The sequence below is a fragment of the Schistocerca cancellata genome, chromosome 2, assembly GCF_023864275.1.
Source record: "Schistocerca cancellata isolate TAMUIC-IGC-003103 chromosome 2, iqSchCanc2.1, whole genome shotgun sequence".
Taxonomy (NCBI): domain Eukaryota; kingdom Metazoa; phylum Arthropoda; class Insecta; order Orthoptera; family Acrididae; genus Schistocerca; species Schistocerca cancellata.
In genome coordinates, this window is record NC_064627.1 from 280,360,664 (window position 1) to 280,369,691 (window position 9,028).

Sequence of the window (9,028 nt, forward strand, 5' to 3'; positions counted from 1 at the left end):
GTAGTATTCACTGCCCTCATCAGCAGTGAAGGTTGTTGAGTTTGGTTGGAAGGTGGGAGTGTGTTCTTCGGAATCTGTGGTGCAGAATCTACATCTACATGCATCCTCTACAAACCAACATAAAGAGCAAGGAAGAGGTTTTTCTCATGGTATCACATGTTCCAGTTTCTTCCTGATTCAATAGTGTGTGGGGCATGGTAAGAATGAATCCCTGTGTGTGATGTAATTAGTCTTGTCTTGTCTTCACAATCCCTTTAGAAGTGAAACATAACAGGCTGAAAAATTCGTTAGATTTGTCTCTTAATATTGGATCTTGAAACTCTGTAAGTAAGCTCTCACAGGAAAGTGGTATTTATGTTCATGAGTTTGTCAGTTGAGGTTTTTCGAAATTTCCAGTTCGCTCTCAAATGACTCAGATATGTGCCCATTTGTGCTGCTGTTCTTTGTATATGTTTAATACATACTAAAGAACCAAAGAAACTGGTACACCTGCCTAATATCATCTAGGGCCTCCACTAGCACGTAGAAGTGCAGCAACATGACATGGCATGGACTCGACTGATGTCTGAAGTAGTGGGACGGAACTGACACTATGAATCCTGCATGGTTGTCCATGCACAATGGACATGAATGGCTGCAGGTGATCTGACAGGAAGCTTACGTACATGTCACCTGTCAGAGTTGTATCTAGATGTATCAGGGTCCTGTATCACTCCAACTATGCATGCCCCACACCATTACAGAGCCTCCACCAGCTTGAACAGTCCCCTACTGACATTCAGGGTCCATGGATTCATGAGTTTCTCTCCATACCCGTACACTTCCATCTGGTCAATACAATTTGAAATAAGACTTGTCTGACCAGGCAACATATTTTTCAATGTCGTTGTTGACAGGCCCAGGAAAGACATAAGGCTTTGTGTTGTGCAGTCATCAAGGATACACAAGTGGGTCTTCAGCTCTGAAAGCCCATATCAATGATGTTTCATTGAATGGTTCACATGCTGACACTTGATGGTCCAGCATTGAAATCTGCAGCAATTTGCAGAAGGTTTGCACTTCTGTCACTTTGTACGATTCTCTACAGTCATCAATGGTCCCATTCTTCCTGGATCTTTTTCCAGCTGCAGCAATGTCATAGATTTGATGTTTTACCTGATTCCTGAGATTCATGGTATACTTGTGGAATAGTTATAAGGGAAAATCCCTGCTTCATTGCCAGCTTGGAAGTGCTGTGTCCCATCACTCGTGTGCCAACTATAACACCATGTTCAAATGCACACAAGTCATTTGTTAGCAGTTAAGTATCCTTCATCCTCACTAAAGTGTTCCACCTGCCTCACCTACAACTGAACCTATATGATGATTCCATTTCGTATCCCCCACAAATTGTTACACCCAGAATGAGCTCATTGATTCCAAATGGTACTCATTAAAGGGCAATGTGTAGAATGGTGGTGCCATGACCTGAAGTGGTACAAACGGAAGTACATCCTGGATCACCTGCTGCTGCTGGTCCTGAAAGGCTTGAAGGGATATTTGCTGATGGGAATACAGAAACTAGAGTTGATTTGGATGACCCCAGGAAGCACCGTCCAAGATGAAAACAACCGCAGCAGTTTTCTGAATGAACATGCTTACATCAGAGTGAGAAGCCTAAAGCAGTCAATGTAAGAGTATCAAATGATGTGGACAGGGGGCTGGAGGAGGTGTAGCATGTCTACCATGCTCTTTCTATTCACAGTTCTTGTGTGATAGGCATTGACAAATAAATTTAATCCTCTGAAACTTCTGCAGGTTAAAAATGTGTCTCAGACTGGGACTTGAATGCAAGACAGAGCTATCTGAACACAACTTGCAACCTGCCCGTACATTAGCCACAAATGTGACTTTGTTTATTTATTAAATGAAACCAACATATTGTTTACTAGTAACAAAGGCAGTGACCTCAACTTGTGTTATTTATACCTGTATTTGTATTTATCAATATTTGCCAGAAATATTTTTTGTTTTATAATGTATGCATTCCTCAGTTTCTGATTAAATGTGTTGAAATGAATTTGTCTGCAAGTAATAAATTACCCAGAATGTTTTGTTTTTTGATAGTATCATAGATAAGCAAAATAGCTTTGGAGATGTTTGCTACACACTATACACAACCATGAAGATGTATGTTAGGAAAAGAACTAGCTCATTTATGGAAATTAGAGGACTGCTCAAGTTACAGTTCCCCAATCAGATCCTGGTTATTTACTTGCAAGACAATGCCATGAAGTGACACTTGCTTCTTACCAGACATAAATTTATGTAGTTGGACACCAGTTTTAGAGAGTTTGTTAAGAACCAAAAGACATCCAACAGACACACAGCAATTATCAAATTCTGCTGTTGTCTCATACGGCAAAGAAGAAATTGACTTGTTAACAAATAAGCTATTCTGAAGTTGGACTGTGAGTAGATTTATTACCTTCCCAAAAATTTACTGCACAAATACAATGATGTTGAACTACTTCATGACTGGAGAATGTTCACAGTGATACCTAATCAAAATTTTTGGAATTTACCAATATTTTGTGAACAATAGAGTTGTAGAACTTTCCAGAAGTCATAAATATAAAATTAAGTATGTTAACAGGATGATGTAAGCGAGTGCGGGGCAAGTGTGTCACTTGAGCATGCTTGTGTTCTAGTCATGTTGTCACTAACTCTGCCCTTCAGTTTGTGTCTCAGGTCTGTAAGAGGATTTCATGTAAATGACACATATGACATCTCTGCAATTTCATCATTTTTTAAGTAGACCCACTATAGATGAAAAGATAATTTTTAGCTCCTTGAACTGCTTCTGAGACCACAAATATTCTACAACAAAAGTCACAATGATACAAATTCTGCTTCTGTAGAAGACAATCCTACAGTACTTTGCCTTTCTTTTCCCTTTAGTTCCCCAACTGACAATATTAGCAATTAGGTTGATATCATATCCTGATGTTGATTTTCTATCTGAGCTTTTGGCTCAGTCAGCATTAGCATAACTACTACAGCTTCATTGTCTACCTCACTTTTATAATGCATTCCATCTACTGTTGTATCTTTATGTAACACGGTACTCTTTTTAAACCTTTCCGATGTAATTTCTTTGGATTACTTTGATGGTGACTGAAGTAATTAACAGTATAGCTTATGTCAGACCATGTTATTTGAGTTACATAAAACAGGCAGCCTCATAATTCACTGGAAGGCACTTTCTCATGCAGTCTTTTATAAACCTCAACTTCTCTTTAATTCAGTTCCATGGGGTGTCAACTGGTTTGCATTCATTCAAACCAAACATCTCCAGCAGATTACCCAGATAATTTTTGTGACTCAAAATTATTCCCTTCTCTGTATTTTAATTGCCAAGAACAGCCTCAAACCTCCAAAATCTTTCATTTTAAATTTGCTTCATAAAGCTTCATCTTATCATGATGTCATCTACATATAACAAAACATAAACCTTAGTGCTTAAGTCCCAATAAGTATATGGACACTCTTCAGCATTGCTTTGAACAAAGTCTGTACCTTCATCAGTCCTGCCAAACAATAAATTCCAAAATCTTGAGGTTTGTTTTGAACCATAAACTGCTTTATTTAGCTTATCTACAGTACCTAGTTCTACATTAAATGCTACTGATAGCTTTATACAAATTTCCTCATCTAAATTTGCATGAAGAAAAGCACCTTTTACATTCATTTGTTTTGTGATCAGTTTTCCACGATTCGTAACAGCAATTAATATATCCAAGAATTGTCAACCTTGCTAGAGGAGTATATGTTTCATTGTAGTCAAGATGTTTTCTTTGATAAGAACCATACGCCAACTTCTGAGCTGTTTTTCTTGTTGTGGGTTGATTTTCAGTGATTGATATACTGCGAGATGCAAAGTCTTTACTTTTTCCCTGTAATAACAGTTACCTTCTTTTCCAAATTTCCATGTCTCCACCTTGTTTTCTCCTGGTGTTGTGGTCCTGATATGCAGTGCTACGTGTTTCACCACTGACTTCTTTTCCAACTGCAGAGGAGCAAGGGCTATAAGAGAGCTTCTACTTTTAAACAACTCACTACAAAATTACAAAACATGGTTTCCATAATTCTTCTATATTCAAATAAGTTCTCAATGCACAACTGATACTCAACACAACTTTTCAGACAACATGTTCATAAATGATGTTTCAATGCTTGACCAAAACCATATGTTCATACTTAACTGGAGCTAGCATAGCATGGACTCTATATAACTACAATTATTTTTCTTTAGTGCTCAAGAATTGTAATCGAGCCCCTTTCTTCCTTGGAGTCCACAGTACTACCAAAGCATGACTACAAAGTGTAAGTGACCCCTCATTGGCCAATCCAACACATCTGTCACTGTTCTCCGCACTGTGCCCACATTTTTCTTTCTCATATCTGCACGAAAATTCCACCAAACTCAGGCACAGGAGATACTCTTTACGCTATTACTAATGAAAGCCAGTTTTTTTTTCACACACACATTTTTTATCGGTCTGCTAAAAGGAAGGTGAGTCATGTTGCTGTGCTTTATAGAAACATGTATCATTACAGATTCCCCCACTGAGATGAAATATGTCACGTGGAATAACTTACACAACTAAAGATAGTGTGGCTTATCTTATAAGCGATATATAAATTAACTTCACTTTATTATTGAGGTCTCTTGTGGCATAAATTTAATGTAGTCCTTTCTCATTCCTACCAAATTGATCCAGGATCTTCCTTCTTTGGATTCACATTGTCTCAGATATAGGTTCCCCTTTCCCTAGGTAAACCTACCTTCTCAGTCTCATTCCTCTCTTCAAGTCTGGCTACACTCCACCTTATAATCGTATGCCAAGACTCCAACCATATGTCTTTTACCATTTCTAATATTGAAGATTTTTCCTGAGCATAATGATCTCAAAATCTATATGAAATACTAATTTCTTACTTCCTTCTTTTCTCTTATCACTCCTATTTCTCATCCTGTATCATTACTTATGTGTTTTCATAAGTGCCTCTGACTAACTTAGCTTATATTAGTATGTCACTCTGTAATTTCTTAACTTGTACCTCCTTTTGTCCTACCTCCTCCCCCCCTGGTCACCTGACGTCACTAATATAAGCTACAACCATTTAACTCAGTGGAGAAATGTTTTTATTGTACCAGTATTATAAAGTCCTTTTTCGTGTCGACTGAGCAGAAGTACTACTTTGAGATGTGGTGTCCCTATGGTATTATCTTGAAAGGTCCAGCATATTTTGGGAAAAACTTACTTGTCTGTTTCTTTGTATCTGAACTCTGACGATACCCTTTTATTAGTATTAAATCATTTACATTAAATGATGGTATTTATGTCCTTTCATTGCTCTTAATTCTGCCTCCTATTTTCCTTAATGAAGGACATTTAAATATATTTAGCAGAGGTTCTTCAATAAAGTTCTTATTTAATGCTCCGACAAGGAACAATCCTGTTGACATATGAGGTAGTTCATTCAGTATTACTTGGAACTCTGGAATCATCTGAACCCAAGTTGTATGTTTGTCTATGTCCTACATAGATGACCAATTTCCTTCATAATCTTCTCATAGGAGTTTGATTGTGGGAGGTATTTTGATATTCATACATGTTTAACTCGTTTCCAAGCTAAAAATTCTTCAAAATTGTCATTTGTAAACTGTGACCCTTGTCAGTCAATAATCTTTTGGGTCTCCTACATCTATAATATATACTTTCAAGCAGTTTATTACAGTGTTTGTGGTTACCTTCTTTACAAGATATAATTTCACGTATTTTGACCAACATTCCACTAAAACAAAGATATATGTTACTCCTCCTCTTGCTATTGGTGGTTGTCCAAAAAAATCTGCTGCTGTAAGAACATATAGAGCTCTTGGAATTATAAAACACATCTTGTATGATTCATGGTTGCTATTGTCTTTAACTTTTTGACATGTCTCATGTGTTCTATTACTTTTCTTATTTTTTGACTTAAATTCTTAAAATAATAAAACTTACTCATACACTTAATAGATTTTGCATTTCAAAATGCCCATATACTTTATGTGTGAAATGTATTAATTAATTTTCTAGGGTTTGTGGAATACATAGCTTTCACTGTTTATTATTATTACTTGACTCCCAGAATAGTGCTTCTTCCCTTATGGTCAAAAATAATAGATTTACCTTCTACCAACATTGGTGTTTCTTTACATTTTTGTAACTTTTCCTTAAAATATAGATCTGTCTTATATCGTGTTTTATACTTAATACTAATCTTGTTAGCTCATCATTTCTATAAATTATTATCAAGAAGTTAATATTGAAAGTTATTCTGAGTGCTTTAGTTCTTGTTATATCATTCATACCTAAAAGTAGTCACAATAATGCATCTGCAACTATATTTTCTGAACCCTTTATGTATTTAATTTGTATTTTATATCCCTGTAGGATAATCCCTTTCTCACTAATCTGTTGAGTGATAACCTTTCCATAAGGAAAGATAATCCCTGATGATCTGAATATATTATGATCTTGAACCCCAAATGAGCATATCAAATATTTTTATACTCCATACAATAGCTAATAATTCCTTTTTGTCACCATATAGTTTGGTTCATGTGTATGAAGACTTCTGCTAGTGAATGCTACTGTTGTGTGATCTCCTAACTCAGGATTCCATTCACCCTGGAACAGTCCACACATGGCACCATATTCGGAAGCATAAGTTGCTAACTTAAAGACTTAGTGCGTTACCGGATGTCACAAAATTGGTGCATTTAGCAGTATCTGCTTAGTATTACAGAATGCTTCAGATGTTCCTTCTTTCTGTATCCATTTTGTTCTTTGTTTCAGTAATGACAATAACCTGGGTTCATTCATGAGTTGGCCTTGTTCATAGCAATGACAGAATCTGGTTAATCCCAGAAATGAGTAGTAATTCAGAATGAGATTTTCACTCTGCAGTGGAGTGTGCACTGATACAAAACTTTCTGGCAGATTCAAACTATGTGTTGGAGCGAGACTCAAACTCGGGACCTTTGCCTTTCATGGGCATGAGCTACTCAAGCATGACTCATGACCCTTCCCCGCAGCTTTGATTCTGCCACTACCTCAGCTCCTAACAGACAAACTTCACAGAAGCTTGAGTAGCTCAGTTAGAAGAGCACTTACCTGCAAAAGGCAAAGATCCTGAGTTTGAGTCTTGGTCTGGCACATAGTTTTAATGTGTCAAAAAGTTTCATATCAGTGCACACTCCATCGCAGAGTGAAAATCTTATTCTGGAAACATCCCCCAGGCTGTGGCTAAGCCATGTCTTCACAATATTCTTTCTTCTAGGAGTGCTAGTTCTGCAAGGTTCATAGAAGAACTTCTGTGAAGTTTGGTGGGTAGGAGATGAGGTACTGGCAGAATTGAAGCTGTGATGACGGGTCATGAGCCATGGTTGGGTAGCTCAGTTAGTAGCACACTTGCCCATGAAATGCAAAGATCCCAAGTTTGAGTCTTGATCTGGCACACAGTTTTAATTTGCCAGGAAGTTTCATGAGTGTAATTGTTTTACATTTTGTGCTTTCAGAAAGTCTTTGATGGCCTCTGTTCTTTCAGGATCCAGTGTTATTCCCTTTGTCCCTACTAAATGTCCTAGAAATTTCAGTTCTTCCCTTCTGAGATGTGATACCCTTTTCCTGAAACTTTTCTAGCATTTTAATTGATAATACGCAGTGTTTTTCCCAATTCCTAGGTACTGTTAATATATTGTGTACATAAATAATTAATTCTCACAACAGTTCTTCACATAGTTCCTTATCTAGTGCTTGTTTGAAAACGTACTGAAATATTTAACCCACAGGGTAACACTTCAAATTGATAAGCTTTTCCATCAGAAAGGAACACAGTATATTATCCTGAATTCTCATGTAATTTAAGCTGCCAATATCCAGCAGTCAACAACTGTACTAAAATACCTCCCTTGTTTGAACTGCGTAAACAAATCATCAATAGACATAGGTCTGCCTCTTTCTGTCTCTATACGTTTGTTTAGAGTCCATGCACTCCTCCCAATGGTTTCTTTACTACAAGTAAAGGGTTGTTAAATGCACTTACACTTTTCTGTCACCTCATTTTCTATCATTTTCTGTATGTCCTCATACACCGCTGTTCTCAAACTTATGTTCCTTATGTTTGATCTTAAATTGGCAAACATAGATGCCAATGACTGCTGGTTTTTCAGAAAATACACTCTCGTATTTCATTAAGACTGTACACAAATCATGTTGTTGCTCTTCTGTTATAGGTTAAATTCATGAGATTTAATCTTTATTTGCTCCTGACACCCTTCCAGATTTTCTGTTTCTACTTCAGCATTCACTAACAGAGCAGTGGCAACTAGTAATAAATCCCTGTTAGTTAATAACCTTTTTATTTTACATGGTGTAATATGATTAGAGCCTTCCTTGGTCTGGTAAAACACTTTATCATCAAAGTCAAGTTTTACTTTATATTTTAATAACCAGTCTAGGCCTAACAATATCTGTAGATTCACATTGGGTACTACTAACACAGTCTGCATAAATTCAGCATCACTTTTCCCTAATGGCAGCCAAGTTTCTTCTTTAATTTGCTTTCCTTTACTACTCAATATTCCTTCATTTGATTTGATGTGATTTGATTTTGTATTTGGATCTGTTGATTATGTATTGTACAAAGACTGTACTAATAATGTAGGGCAAGTACAGTGAAATAATATAAAAATATTATTGGGTAATTTTTTGTGTCTGTACTTTGTCCAACATACGATGTGTTCTGTTTTACTGCAGTGCCAATGGTGCTCGGGTCGCTGGTTACAGAAACCTGTGAATTATTGTTTCCCTGTTATTTCTCTTTCTACTGCAATTGTTATTTGGTTTTCTGTCTACGAAATCTACTAAAAAATTTCCGGAACTTTGCCCATAAAATTTTTCTACACTTATCTTTTACAAACTGTGCATGGTCTCCA